This window comes from Protopterus annectens, chromosome 3.part0 (genome assembly GCF_019279795.1).
Source record: "Protopterus annectens isolate FY-2018-M chromosome 3.part0, PAN1.0, whole genome shotgun sequence".
Taxonomy (NCBI): domain Eukaryota; kingdom Metazoa; phylum Chordata; order Ceratodontiformes; family Protopteridae; genus Protopterus; species Protopterus annectens.
Window position 1 is genome coordinate 209,001,832 of NC_056731.1, and position 15,047 is coordinate 209,016,878.

Here is a 15,047-nt window from a genome sequence, read left to right on the forward strand (position 1 = left end):
TTAGATATTGGTGAAACAGAGGTAAAGGTGCCTACATACATGTGGGACATTCCCTGCCTGGAATTCTTGGACCCAGGTGTCCAAGAGAGCCTCCTTCTGTCTTTTCAGGTCATTATGGTGGTGATGACACTGCTCACCTGTGCAGGGGATACCAGTTGCACTGGTGAGGTCTCTTGCCTGCTGGTCCCAGGCCTCCAACTTGTACTCCAAGCCCTGGTAATCTCCCCGCATCAGGCAGTCATCATGGTTTTTGACAAGGAGTCTGACCATAACCCTGGACACCCAAATGCCCAATGCTGTGCCTGAAAGTGCAAACCCTCCCCAACACCTGCCATAGTATCCTTCAGAGATAGAACTTCAATGGATTATGCTGTATTCCCACCTATTTGGCTTATTATAGGCTGTTTTCCCACCCTTACATGCCATTGGGCAATATTTAAAAATGTGGCATGTTGCTTAGCACCACAAAAATAAAAAAGCACAGCTGAGCTAAGCAGTGCAAAAATAGGAATACACTGAATGATTGGCAGTGCTTGGCAGCGTGCAAACCAGCCAAGTGGTGTCAAGCAGTGCATAAACATTATCAGCCATTATTTTGTTTATCCAGTGCTTAGCAGGTCTTACCACATCTTAGCAGAACTTAGCTTAGTGCAACAGGCCAGTATTTAAAAACAATTTGCATAATTTCAAAAATAAATGCTTACTTGCCCTTCCAAGTTTTCAAACCCTGCATCTACTGCACATGAGGCCATAACTCTACCCATTTAGCTACATGAATATATGGAATTTTACTATACCTTTACATATACCTCTGAGCTATCTTTAAGTAGTGCTGAGCAGCATGCAGCACAAAACCTCTCAGCTATGCTTAAAATTGACCTTTTCATAAATAATTAAATATATCCAGTTTCTATTTTTAGATGTCTGGTGTCTCAGGTCTGCTTATTACTGCTGCGCTCCACTCAGCACGGTGCAAGCATGCTTTTTAAAAATATATATGTAAAAATAACATTAGGGCTACTACTATGTCAGTGTCTTATTCATCTGTGTATACAGCACTACACTTTGTACACTGATTCAATAACCGTGTTCCACGGCTGTCCCTTGGTAAAGTACCATGATTAATATGCATACAGTGATGCCGAGAGAGAACCATGTATGGTAAAATTCCATGTAGGATGTACACTATGCCTACATGGATTTTATTAAATCTAGGGGTTTGTTTATTTATTTTTTAAGTAAAAGATCAGCCCCTAGTACTCCATCCTAACAGGGTATAAACTGTAGCAACTGTACTTTTTTAATTAAAATATGAGTGCCTAGCACATTTGTAGCAAGCAGTTTACTACAGTTTATAACAAGAAGGAATATATATATATATTTTTTTTTTTTTTTTTTTTTTTTTTAATAAACTAGAAGAGAGTTGGGTGCAGGGCCCAGAAACTATGCTGACAGGGTATAAACTGTAGCAACTGTATGCTACTGTTTTCCCTTCATTTGAAGAGCTGAGGGGGTGAGATGCTAGTTCATGGTACCAGCACTGGGTGGTGGTTGAGGCAGCCACTTTTATGCTCTCCCTCATAGCAGTCTATAGCAAAATCTGAGTGAGCGTTTCCAGTAAAGCCTTGAAATGTTTTATTTAACCCCAGCTCCAGACTCATTTCACAGATAATTAACCTTAATTCCATAAAAAAAAAATAAATAAATAATAGAATCACCACAGCTGTAGGACAAAAATGTTTTATTCCACAGAGTAAGCACTTTTATGACCTAATTGTCACTTCATCAGACTCTCACATTAACAGTAGTTTCTCCCTATTCAAATAGGAACACATCCAATCAAACAAGACCAATCAAATATGCAAATCCCTTAAAAACATAAACACCACACCCCACTGGCATTATGCAAAGAAAAATACCTTATTGCACAACAGATACATAAAAACGATTAGAAACTTCAATAAATATCAATGGGGGAGTGTATGTACGTGCAGCAAAGGTATAAGGGAGACCATATCATTAATACTTGGTGGCTTCACTGCATTGAAAAAGAAAATCCACCTCTGTTTAGCCAACTCAATACTATTCCTAATATCCCCTCCTCTAATAATCTCCTTTACAATCTCTAAAACAAAAAAAATAAACTTATATTGAGGCCCGCTAAGTTTAACATGCTGTGCAAACTCATTACCATCTCTATTATTCCTGATTTCCCTCAAATGTTCTAAAATACATTATCTTAAAGAAAAATTAGCTTTGCCTACATAAAATGCATTGCATTAACTAGATGCTCTTGTCTATTTTCTATCCACCAAAGAACCTATTTTTGTCCATTCATCCCTTCAGATTGTGTACAAGTTCAAAGCTGTCAGCTTATCTATTCATTTACTGTGCAGGTCTCTTTATAGGTTAGTCTACATGCTTAGCCATGTATTCCCACTCTATTATATTTTTCTCCTATCAATAATTGATCATAAAACATTAATATCCATACAGACTTCTGAAAAATTATTTCTGATTACAGACCCCATTCTTGTAACATTTCTTGTAACATTTCTGTCAGATCCAACTCATTCAACCAAATTAGTATGTTTAACTCTTTTGATGAGATATTTTTACAACTTTTCTACCACTAATGTTCCTAAGTTTATTTCCTTGTCTAACCTTCCATCACTTAATTTGTATATAAGGAAGGCTTTCCATCTAGAGTAGAGGTTTGAGCTTAATATCCCTGTAATGGGGGTTTGGGTCCAATATCCTCATAGCATTTTATGTCTAGCAGCCTTATAGTATGTCTCAGAGTCAGGAATTCCCAACCTTTCTGCTTATGAAGTTAGTGTTATACTATTCCAAGCCACCTGAAGTTTTTGTTCAGCCAACATAACTTTTGTAGTGCTTTTTCTCAACTTACTAAAAAACTTAATTCAGGGAGTGAGAGGCAAAACCTGACATGTGCATAGTACTAGTAGCAAGGCAATCCACTAGACTAATAATAAATAAGTTGAATTAGATGTTTTGTAGTCAAACACTTTTTATTAAGGTTTTTATTAGGATGTTTGAGTTTTTAACCAAATATGTAAGCATGCTTTTTTATGAATGAGATGGTTATATTTATTCTTGTCTATCAGTCCAAGCATATCAGTAACTACAAGTTTTATATATATATATATATATATATATATATATATATATATATATATATATATATATATATACTTTTTGTACATTTGTATTTATTAATGCTAATTATTACATCACTCTCAAACTTGATTTTGTATTGGATGAAACAGGTTTAAATGTTGAGTAACTGCTGACATGCTTTATTATGGTCTGATGAAGCGGAGCTTTGGTCTGTGAAAGCGCTTACCCTGTGTATTTTTTGTACCCATTAAATATTTTGAACTAAGCTGTGTTTGGAACCTTTGCTGTTTCTTTGACATTTACTACATTTTCACAGTTGGTTCCGGAGTTGAAAGTGAGGTTTGTTTGCAGCAATCCACTAGACTGTTTGAATTTTCTGTGTCATATCTAGACAAGTATCCTTCCATTTCCAATAGTGGTCCTTACCTTAAAATACTCCCTAGTGTAGGCAGAGGGAGTCTTCAGTTTGGTCTGCTAATTTCAGTTCTATGTAAACTACTTGACTGGAGTAATTCAGAAAGAAGCAGCACTCTTTACACAAAATACTAAAGCTATAAAGAATAATTACTCCCCTAGTGATAAGCTGGTTATTCATCTTATGTCAATTCTACCATACTGACAAAGTCCATGAAATATTACTTACAAGTTCTGTTTAAGAATGTCAGATAAAGAAGCATGTCATGCACATATAGTGCCAGCTTTGAGTATAAATCTGCAACTCATAAACCCTTACTTCTATCTACTTACCAAGGGTTTGTGATAAGTACTAAAAAGAGAAAATTAAAGCGGCACCCTCTCTAGTTCCTCTACTTAACAGAAAACTTTTGGAGAGTCTTTTTCCTATCTTTATTTGTTTATGGGAATTAACAATCCAAACAATTGAAAAAATGGATCAACCTCTTATGAAAGTCCATCGCTCAATACTTTAGAAAACTACTACCTACAAATGCTGACAAACTTTTTTCCTGCATCCAAACTTGCAATCAACAATGTTTTATTTGGTTTTATTGGCATCTTCAATCAGCATACTTGTTTTCAATAAAATGTCATAGGTGGTTCTGGCATTAAAGCCATTTGTTCTAGATCACTCAATGATGGAATGATACAAGCTAAACCTATTACAACCAGTGAAATAAAAAACATATTTGAGATTAAGCATCAGACCAGATTTGTGAAGCCTCTTTGCCTAGATGTATGACAGCCACTATCCATGTTTTCAGGATGTCTCCAGGGGTCTACTGCTTTTAATGTAAATTACAGTTCTTTGAATCAGAGATAAGCGATTCCACTTACCCAAAATTCCACTTGTGCGAAACCGCACTTATCCAAAGTCTGTTTAACCGACCTACTCAGTGTGCTCCTGGTTATTTCTTCCTGTATGCCATAGATGTTGTAAAGCCTGACAGAATACCGGGTAGTGTGATCAATCTTTTTTCTTTTTCTGTAGCTTCTATTTGCAGCAGTTGCAGGTGTCAGATGCAGATTTCACTTTAATACAGATTGGGGAATCCACCTGTGTTGTCAGTGTAGTGTGATCTCAGAATTTGTATATATAATGTGCGGGGGGGGGGGGTGCAGGTGGGATTGCTCCCTGCAAAAAATATTGGAGAAAGTATGTGTTGCTTTTTGAGATATATTCCGTTGTTGTGGTTGCAATCATGTGTTATTCAGAGAGGTGTAGTTTCAGTACAGTGAGGTTTCAGGTAGGTGGAGTTGGTTATCTGCGATTCGATGGAGTGTCATTTCTATGATAAAAAGTAGACCCTTCTCTAGTTGCCAACATATAATTACCTAGTTTAGCAAAACCTTAATTGTGTTTTTAAGCATTACATACATTTCTAATGTTAAAGTCCCCAGCCTATGGTTTTACTTCTCTTTTTATATTTTAGTATTATTTCCACCTCATCCTACGTAACTTGCACCAAGCAGTTTCCCTGAGCCTGGTCCAGTGGGGGCTTGCAAAGGAATCCCCTTACTTTGCCTTTTCCTCCCAGTCTGCCTGTGCTTCATATAATTGATTCTAATTAAAAAAAATGAAAAAAAAAACTTTCTAGTATATCTCCCCTTTTCTCCAAACTCTCTCTTTACTATTATGCATAGACTTGCATTCTGGGCTTTCTACCTCCTGTTTTCTGAACCCACAGTCACAATCAGGGCTGGTTGAAGGGGGTGGCTGCCCTAGACACAAGCTGTTAGAAGGCATGATTGGCAGTTGCCAAATGGGTATGAGTGCAGTATAGAGATTCATTTTAGAAGGTATGGGTATTATAGTGGCTTCTTAAGTTAACGCATTGAGTAGCTTAGTGTGTTAGTAACTGTAGCAAGGCACTTGCATAAGCTTTTTGCTATATTTCTAAGTTGTTTCTTCTACTGTAAGACATTTTTTAGGCTGACAGCCTGGATTACAAGACATCATTGGATCCTGCTTTGATGAACCTTTTGCACATCCACAAAACAAACAGCATCAGAACTACTAGACCCAAAGACCTAATTTTTTCTTGTGACATAAATAGGGCATGCTTGAGAGACAGATATGTATCTCAGAGAATTCCAATTCTTTAGTATCAGCTCCCCACCGATGTGAAACAAATTCCCTCCCTAACCCTATTTAAGTATACCTTGGACCATTGGATGATAAATTGGAAATTCACCACTGGTCCGGCACCTGTGTCTGATGAACAGAGAAAGCCAGTAAAATCAAGGCATTAACTAAAAATCTCTTCGTATATAAATGTATAAAACATAAAACTTATCGGCCACATTTGGGTTGCAGAGCTAGACTTATAAAGGCCTTAATGGTCATTAGCCTTGCATATACCAACATTGATATCTGTGAAGTGACTGCGACCTGGTTCAAGACTCCAGAGAGCACCCCTAAACTGCCAGGCTATAACTCATACCACACTTTTCGGCCATGTAACCTGGATGGAAATACCAAAGTCGGAGGTGTGTCCATATTCATTAAGGATATCCACACCTCTAGGCTAGTTGCTTAGCATAATGCATTCGAGGATACCCAAGTGCAACTAACTCTGGGCAAAACTGCAATCCAAATTGCAACTTGCTACAGATCCCCCACCATGCCTCAGGATTCCCACTCCTCTTTTCTTGATGTACTGGAAAATATTAGGGTTCAACCAAACACCCTAATAATAGGCGACTTCAACTACCCCACCATTAAGTGGGAAAACTACTAGTGTACCAACTCCTTAGCTCAATGCTTTCTGGAATTCATAATCTCCAATGCCCTGGATCAACTTATCCACACCCCCACCAGGGGCAACAATATCCTAGACCTAGGCATTACCAACATGAGTGACAGGTGTTTCACACCTGAAGTCAACTCCTCGTTTGTCCGATCCAACCATAAGCTAATCACCCTTGATATCCACATCCCACCCCCACCCCCCATTAAGGAAACACCAGTAAAAAATTTCTCCAAAGCCAACTTCGTGCTTCGTAAGTCAGAAGTGGTGAGCTTCATGACACCCATGCAGATGGACAATACAGTTACAACTGCTGAATCCGACACAAATGCACTCTATAAGCACTTACACGAGTGCATGGATTGTGCTATCCTAAACAGAACCAAGATGCTATCCTCCAAAAAAAGGAAGCCAATCTGCTGGTCCCTTGCCATGAACAAACTGTACAACAGAAGGAAGAAACTGTTGCAAAAGAGAGTAAAATCCCATGAGAGGAGGAGCTCCCTGGTCAGCGTCAATAAGAAGCTGAGATCCCTTATAAGATCCTCCAAAGCTAGCTACGAAAAAAAAATTGCCACTAATTCTAAGGACAGCCATAAAAGATTCTATAGCTATGTCACGAATCTTGATGGCAACACCCAGATCTGCTCTGAGTTACAGCACAATGGCATGAAAATTACAGAACCAACTGATATTCCCAACATCCTGGCAGATAGGTTCAGTGCTAACTTTACTCCCCCCTCACCCCCTAAAGGGCCCATATCTATACAGGAAGAATGCAGAGTCCCTGCAATCACAACTACGCAGGTAAAAGCTGCACTCTCTAAAGCCAAAAACACAGCATCCATGGGACCAGATAACATCCCAGACTGCATTTTACACGAACTTCAGAACAAACTGGCTCCCCACTTAAGCACCATGTTCAATAATAGCCTCACATCAGGCTTTGTGCCCACTGAATGGCGCACAGCAATAGTTATCCCACTCCACAAAGGGGAGCCACCACTGATCCCGGGAACTATCAACCTATTAGCCTGATGAGCCTGGTCTGCAAGGCCATGGAATGTATCATCATGGAACTCATTAACAAAGACATTGGTAACCTCCAAACTTTGGATCCCACCCAGTTCGGGTTTACAGGCAGATCATGCCTCCTGAACCTGATCAACTTCTTTGAGGCAGTCACCAAAGCCGTAGATGAGGGTAAGGTGGTTCACAGAGCCTATCTTGACCTCGCCAAGGCTTTCAACACCATCCCCCATACTGGAATTATAGTTAAACTCACTAAACTAGGTATAAATCCCTATGTCACAAGATGGGTTGCCAACTGGCTCACTGACAGAACCCACACTGTAAAAGTTGCAGACTCCGAATCTGACCTCAAAGCAGTGACATGTGGAATACCACAGGGTTCCGTCCTGGGACCTCTCCTGTTTGGTATCTACTTCTCTGAAGTACAGGCTAACACAGAAGACCTCTGGCTAACAAAGTTTGCAGATGACTGCAAACTAGGAGCCATAGTCAAGTCCCCAAATGATGTAGACATCCTACAGAAGGGCCTCACTGAGAAAGATGCTTGATGTCAGAGCCATGGCCTCAAGCTCAATGCCAAAAAGTGCAGTATCATCCCCTTTGGTAAAAACTCTGTACCCATGAACTACCACATAGGCAGCAATCTACTTAACACCGAATGTGTGATAAGAGACCTTGGGACCCAGGTGGACAGTAGTCTCTCCTTTGATAGTCACATCGCAACAGTAGTCAGGAAGTCCTTCTACGTGGCACACCTCATCATAAAAGGGTTCTCACCCAGGAAAAAAGAGGTCATTGTTCCTCTCTACTCAACACTCATTAGACCCATTATAGAGTACAACGCCCCTTTTGGAATTTATCTCTCAAGACATCTGCAGCAGCTGGAAAGGCCACAGAAGTGCCTCACAAAGAGGATTACTGGCCTCAAACAAATGCCTTACACTGACCATCTCAAAAAACTCCAGCTTTACTCCGTAGCATATTGTCTACTCCAAGGTGACCTCTGCTAACATATAAAGCTATGCCAAACCCAGAGCTGTTGGACATGCTACACCTAAAGAAATCCCAATCCCTCCAGGCCACACGCTCTAGGGACCTAAACCTTGTCACCACAATAAACAGGACATGTTGGAGTGATAGATTCCTGTCCCAGAGACTTCCCATACTCTGGAACAGGCTACCCATCTATGTCAAGCAAAGTTCTTCATTAGCACTCTTCAAGAAAAATCTTGATGAGTGGATGGGAAATAGGAAATACACCCCAGGGATCACTTCTGTGTCTCTGCTCGACAGTGGCACAGGAAAATAACTTTCTTGGGTGCCATAAGCCAGGGAACCTTGTTGGCTAGGCTTAAGTAGGCCCTTGGGCTGATACCCTACTACCTTCCTATGAACCTATGAACCTATGAACCTGTGAGAGTGGTGCCAATCTGGGACTGACCAAGATACCATTTGATTTAGCTATGGCTCTATGTTTTTGAGCTAAATGCTTTCATCTTGTAAATGTTATTTCAAAATCTGACATTCTCAGTTGTCTTAGCTTGGTCTACATTGTAATCATGTGTTTTTGTCTGTATTACCCTGCAACTCTAATATGTTTGAATGCTGCTCCTTTCTTTTTATGAATTACTTTAGTAACTCTGCATGTAACCTGGCCATTTTTTAATCTGTTAGCTGCTGTTTCTAATATTTAAAAAAAATCCTTTAAAAACTTCTTAGAGCTTCTTTGTACCTGCACCATACTTTTTATCTGACTCCCATGTTGTATGGGTAGCTCACTGTTACTGACTAAAACAAGTCCAGTATGCTTCTAAATTGATTCCCCCTTGTCAAAGATACAGGTTAACTCTGGAATTTCTCTTGAATGTTTCATTGCCAACTTACCCTCTCATGAGCAATGGAGAGTGGTCCGAAAAATAAATAAGATATGTATACAAACTCTCAGTAAGATATACTGCTTGCTAATCATGTCTTTGACTATCCTTTATAATCTACATCTGTATCTGAAGCAAGTGCAGTATATCTCTAGGAAGCCTCAATGCAGCATGCACATCTGTCAGCACCACTAAAGTAGCATGCTTATTAATAACCTAGCACAGGTATTGTGTGAGCTACAGGACCAGTGTGTACTTCAACACTGAAGAAATTTGTGTTCCAATGTCTTGCCTAGAAAACCATCCCTTCCTGTGCTACAACCCACTCTCTTAACAATCAAACCATATTTTGTTGAACAGTCCTTGGTGATATATTGATTTACAGTCGTGTATAACACTGTCTCTAGCTTCACTTTTATTAATGCAAATCTACTTTCATTATCTTTTCGTACTCTTCAGTATAACCTACAGATGAAAAGAAAACCCTTATAATTTAAATCCAGGGTTCTCTAATTTTCAAACGCTTGGTGTCTTTCACCTGTATGTCTTGCAGTAATGCAAGTAATGCAAACAAAAGACCCATTTACTCATATACTCAAATTAGATAGTTTTACAAGATTTGACATGCTAGTAACATTCTACAAACATTACTTATTATATTACAGATCACAGTTTCAGTTTTATAGTCTATAGCTTCATCCTTTAACTTTTAGTTATACAAACTACCAACAGATTAAGTATAACATTATATTAGATTCTGTTGGATCGTTTCTCAACTTTGTGAGGACCATTTATTGCATCCTAAATTATATAAAATGTCTTATGAACTTATAAATAACATAACTTTAAAAAACAGTAACAATAATTTGTACAACATTATAAAAACTGCAAGATAATATTTTACATTTTCTTTCTGGCATACTTATGAGTAGGAGACAATCTACCTCTCACAAAAGAGAGGATCTGGATGAACATATAAAGCAGTCATAATTATAGCCAGGAGAAGCCTCTCATGCTTTCTGAGCATATCATTTATTCATTTCTGTTTATTCTTTTCTGATCCTCTCTCCCCTCCTCACTTTGAATTATTGTTATATTTCAATATGGTCAAACTTCTTTTCCCCCAACACAAAATGACAAACTTCACAGACCCATTATTGACATTTGTGAAGCTACTCACTACATTTACAGTTCACATTCACCTCATTCACTCATAGTAAAATGGGATTCCTTATTTAAATGTATTGTTTTACTACGGCTGATTTTTTTGCAGTGTATTTTTAGTCCAGTCCTTTGATAATCACATTGCCAAAATGGTTAGAAAATCCTTCTATGTGGCCCACCTAATCACAAAAGGGTTTTCATCCAGATCAAAAGAGGTCACTGTGCCCCTCTACTCATCACTCATCAGACCCATCATAGAGTACAACGCCCCATTTGGGATGTACCTTACAAGACACCTGCAACAGCTGGAAAGATCACAGAAGTATAAACTAGTTAGTAGTAGACCAACCCAGCTCCAGGACAAATAAAGGCTTTATTGGACAAAACACTCGAAACAGCAAAAACAAACAATGAACTAGCAATATGCAGATAAAATTTCACTTAGCGCTTTCACCCATCGTACAACTTGGGCATCATCAGAGTCTGGAGCTGGGTTGGTCTACTACTTACTAGTTTATACGACTGAACTTGACCTGTGGAGTTTAAGACCACAGAAGTACCTCACCAAGAGGATCACTGGCCTCAAACAGATGCCCTATGCAGCTCGAATGAAGAAACTCGAGCTGTACTCGGTTGCATATCGCCTGCTAAGAGATGATCTCTGCCTGACGTACAAGGCCATGTCCAACCCAGAACTGATGGACATGCTCCACCTAAAGAAAACCTTATCCCCTCAAGCCACATGCTCTAGGGATCTAAACCTCACCACAAAAATAAATAAGACATGCTGGAGGGATAGATTCCTGTCCCAGAGACTTCCCATGCTTTGGAACAAGATTCTAATCTAAATTAGGCAGAGCTCCTCACTATCACTCTTCAAGAGAAACCTTGACGAGTGGATGGGAAGCAGAAAGTTTACCTCGGGGATCACTTCAATGGCTCTGCTGGACAGAGACACAAGGAACTAATCTAAGGGGGCGGTGAAAGCCAACACATTCCGGCTAGGCTTATAAATGCCTTCGGGCAGATAGCCTAGTACCTACCTATGAACCTATGAATCTATAATGTTCCTTTAAATGTTTTTTCAGTTTGTTGAAGCAAGAAATTCCTCTGGCTGCCCAGATAATCAGTTGGAGACAACAATTTCCTATATACAAGATATTTCCCTTAACTGTTATCAGTATACTGGATATGAAGACTATGTCAGACTATTGAATCTTAAAAGGGAAGCACCACTATATACCAAATCTTTAAATTTGGCATACTATACACCAATGTCATGCACATTATGACTTACAGAGGAAAGCTTCTAGTTACATTCAAATAAGTGAGTCCTCTGAACCTTATAAATCCATTTCCTTAAAAGCCAAGCATACAGGATTGGTAAAACAAATAGTATAGCTACAATCAGTCAAGGTAAATTACAATATCTCAGGTTTCCTGCCATACAAAAGTTAATCAAATAATTCAGTAAGCATCTAAGGTCAGCATTACAAAGGTTTGACTAAACTTTTTCAGTACTGATTCCCTGTGAAATCTGCTTTCTGCCTTTCTGACATCATTATTTAAAAAAACAAGACAATATCCATGTTATTACTTCTCTGTTGCCCTGAAGTGATTCCTCTTTGATACTTATGATCTGTGATGAGTCTTTATCACCATCTCAAAACAGTCAATGAAACTTAAGCTTCTGTATCTCCAAAACTGTGAAAGGTAATTGCTCTCTCTGGAAAATTCATTCTAAAGCAAGCTGGATGCAACACTATAAATTTAAAATTCCCATCACCTGCCACCTTCATTGCATAAAAAGCAGCCCCTTTTTGTCTTGTTTCATCTATAAAATTGTGATCATACCACACTGTTGTTTAGTCACCTTTATTACTTTTCTAGGAGTCCACAATGTTGACAAAAACATTTCTTAATGTTCACAAATGTGGACGTGAACCAGATAGGATCTAGAAAATTAATCCCGAATGACTGTGGGAGAAAATCCACATGATATCTTTCAAATCCTCTGTCTTCACACAGCTGACAAATCTATTTTGCCAACATATATTTTATGAAATCCATACAACTCATCCCCTTAGTCTTTTCAGGAACACCTGTGCAGAATCATTTTACACATGCTTCTATCATCTGCATCAACAGTTTTAGTCTCTAAAAGTGCCAGCATTGCTTCTGAGGTGGTGATTCTGTGTTGTATCTCCTTAATATCCCATTTGAATCTACCAGTTGGTCAAAATGAGAACTCAAGGTTGCTTTCACATATTCCATTTTTTATCTGACCTTTAATTGTAATCCAATAAGTTAGTATTATTCTTGTGCAGTTCTGACATTATTGACTTGAATCTTTCTTTTTACATGCTACCTATTGTCTTTTTAGTTATTAAATTCTCGTTTCTGATTTCAAGACCTTCCTTGTTAACCCAGGATTCTGACTGACCTTATGGTGACTCCAAACTGCTAGAATTACATTTATGTGCTTTTTCATTCTGTAAGAAGAAGTAATGCCTGGTGTCACCACCAGAACCAGTCACAGATGAATCTATGTTGACTGTTTTAATTCTGTTACATTAAAATCAGAGTTTTATTTTTGAAATGTGATGGAGCCATGTTCCAGTGCTGCCAACATTCCCTAGCCTGGCAAGAAGTCTGTAGTCTTTCCCACTGAATCATGAGGAATTGCTGGAAAAGGTAACGACAGCACTTCATGAAGGACTAACAGCATATGTTGGCATGCTGACCTTGCTAAGGTATCCAGCCCTTTTCTAAGTAAGAGAATGACAAATGAAATAAATTAAGATTAAAGCCATATGTAATTTAGTGTGTAAAACAGCAGTATGCAGAATGTCAGGTTGATTAGTTACTTGTCTATACCAATGGAAGTTACCACTGCTATCTCACAAGGATGTGTACTAGAAGAATTCATACTAGACTACTCTTACCAGGTACAACAGTAGTAAAAAGGGCTCTAGGTAACAAAACTGGTTAAAATCTAACTGGAACATGTAGTCATGCTGCATACTATGCAGTGTGCAGTGTGCAGTGGTGTGAAAAATGCAGCCTTGTAGCAATTCCCATTCCCATTTTGAATTACAATGACACAGCAGGCAGAAGTATAGATGCCAGCTTAGTAACATGCAAATGTGGGTGGACAGGGAAATTAAGTCAAACTGACTTGCAAATACATACAAGTATAGCCGGCTTTAGGCATAGGCCAATTAGGTGGCTTCCTAGTGTGCTGCTCTAGCAGGGGTGCTTTTCCAGTATTTATTTGGTGTAGGTAGACCAGGATGGGGGCACTGGGTGGTGTGGGGGCACTGTGGAGTCCTTTTGCCTAGGGCACCAGTTGACCTAAGGCCACTCCTGCATACAAGATGGGAACACTTGCAATTTGTAGCTGTAACTGGTAGAAGTTGTATGCTAATATGCACCAAGCTATAAAAAAGCAAAGTATAAATATTGGAGCTGAAGACAGCAAAAGTGTTTGAGTTTATACTAGCAGTCATACCTCATCATATAGTAGCTATTAGTACCACGCAGGGGTGTAGCCAGAATCTTCGAATTTGTACTCAGTTTCCAGAATGATGGCCACCATCAAGCCATGCCATCTCAGCATCATGCTCTCCACCCACCCCTACATACTGCTATGCAAGCACATCACCTCACAAAATGGCCTCCCCCACCCAACCCACAACAAATGTAGAGAAGGAAGCACATAATTTCATGAAATAGCAAAACAAAAATGGACATTTAATTCCCAATGTACATCTGCCTGGGTGGAAAAGCACATAAAGTTCCTCTCCATTATGGTAGGCTTTAACCTATATTCAGTTGACCATTCATGTGTACCATTTAATGCAGTATACCATAGCCATCACAACTTTTTGTATGCTTTTTGCTTCCATGACTGCTGACCATCAAGTTTTTCCCATTTCTGGAGGGAATTTCATCCAAGCAGACATAGGGATTGATTGTGCCTACATCAGCATCTTAGCAATAAGTGTATTAAGCCCTCCCCCCCCCCCCCGGGTAGGAGATGTGTGACCAATGTCATCACAGGGTGATTATGCCTCCTCATGCATGTGCATGCTTCAGTACACCTGCTGAAGAAGGTTAGCATGTTTGTGGCTGAGTGAGGCAAATGCATACCTAAGACAGCTCCAGAATTTGCCATTCCTTTTTCTGAGGAGAGACATGCCTATCTGTATGTGCCATCGTGTACCCATGTTGCTAACAGAACATAGATTGCCAGTTTCTGGGCATGGGCTAGGGATTGTAATACTTTGGACTGCATGCATTTAATATTGTTCTTGGGAGTTTTGCATAATAGTTAAGGTGTTTGCTTCAGAGATACAATGGACAGGGTTTGATTCTCACATTGATCACTGTCGGGTTATTGGTCTGGTATGTAATAGTCTGCAGACTGATTAAGTAGTATTTTATTATGATTCTTATTTTTGTATTTTTTCATTCATTTTATTACAATAAGACCTCTCAGATGTATACATATATTAGATGTAAAATACTTCTTCCAAAAAAGTTGCATATTGTTCAAATTTAAAACATTAGACAGAGTAAAGTTTACATCAAGCATATAAAAAATAAAACAGATGCAAAATTTAACAGG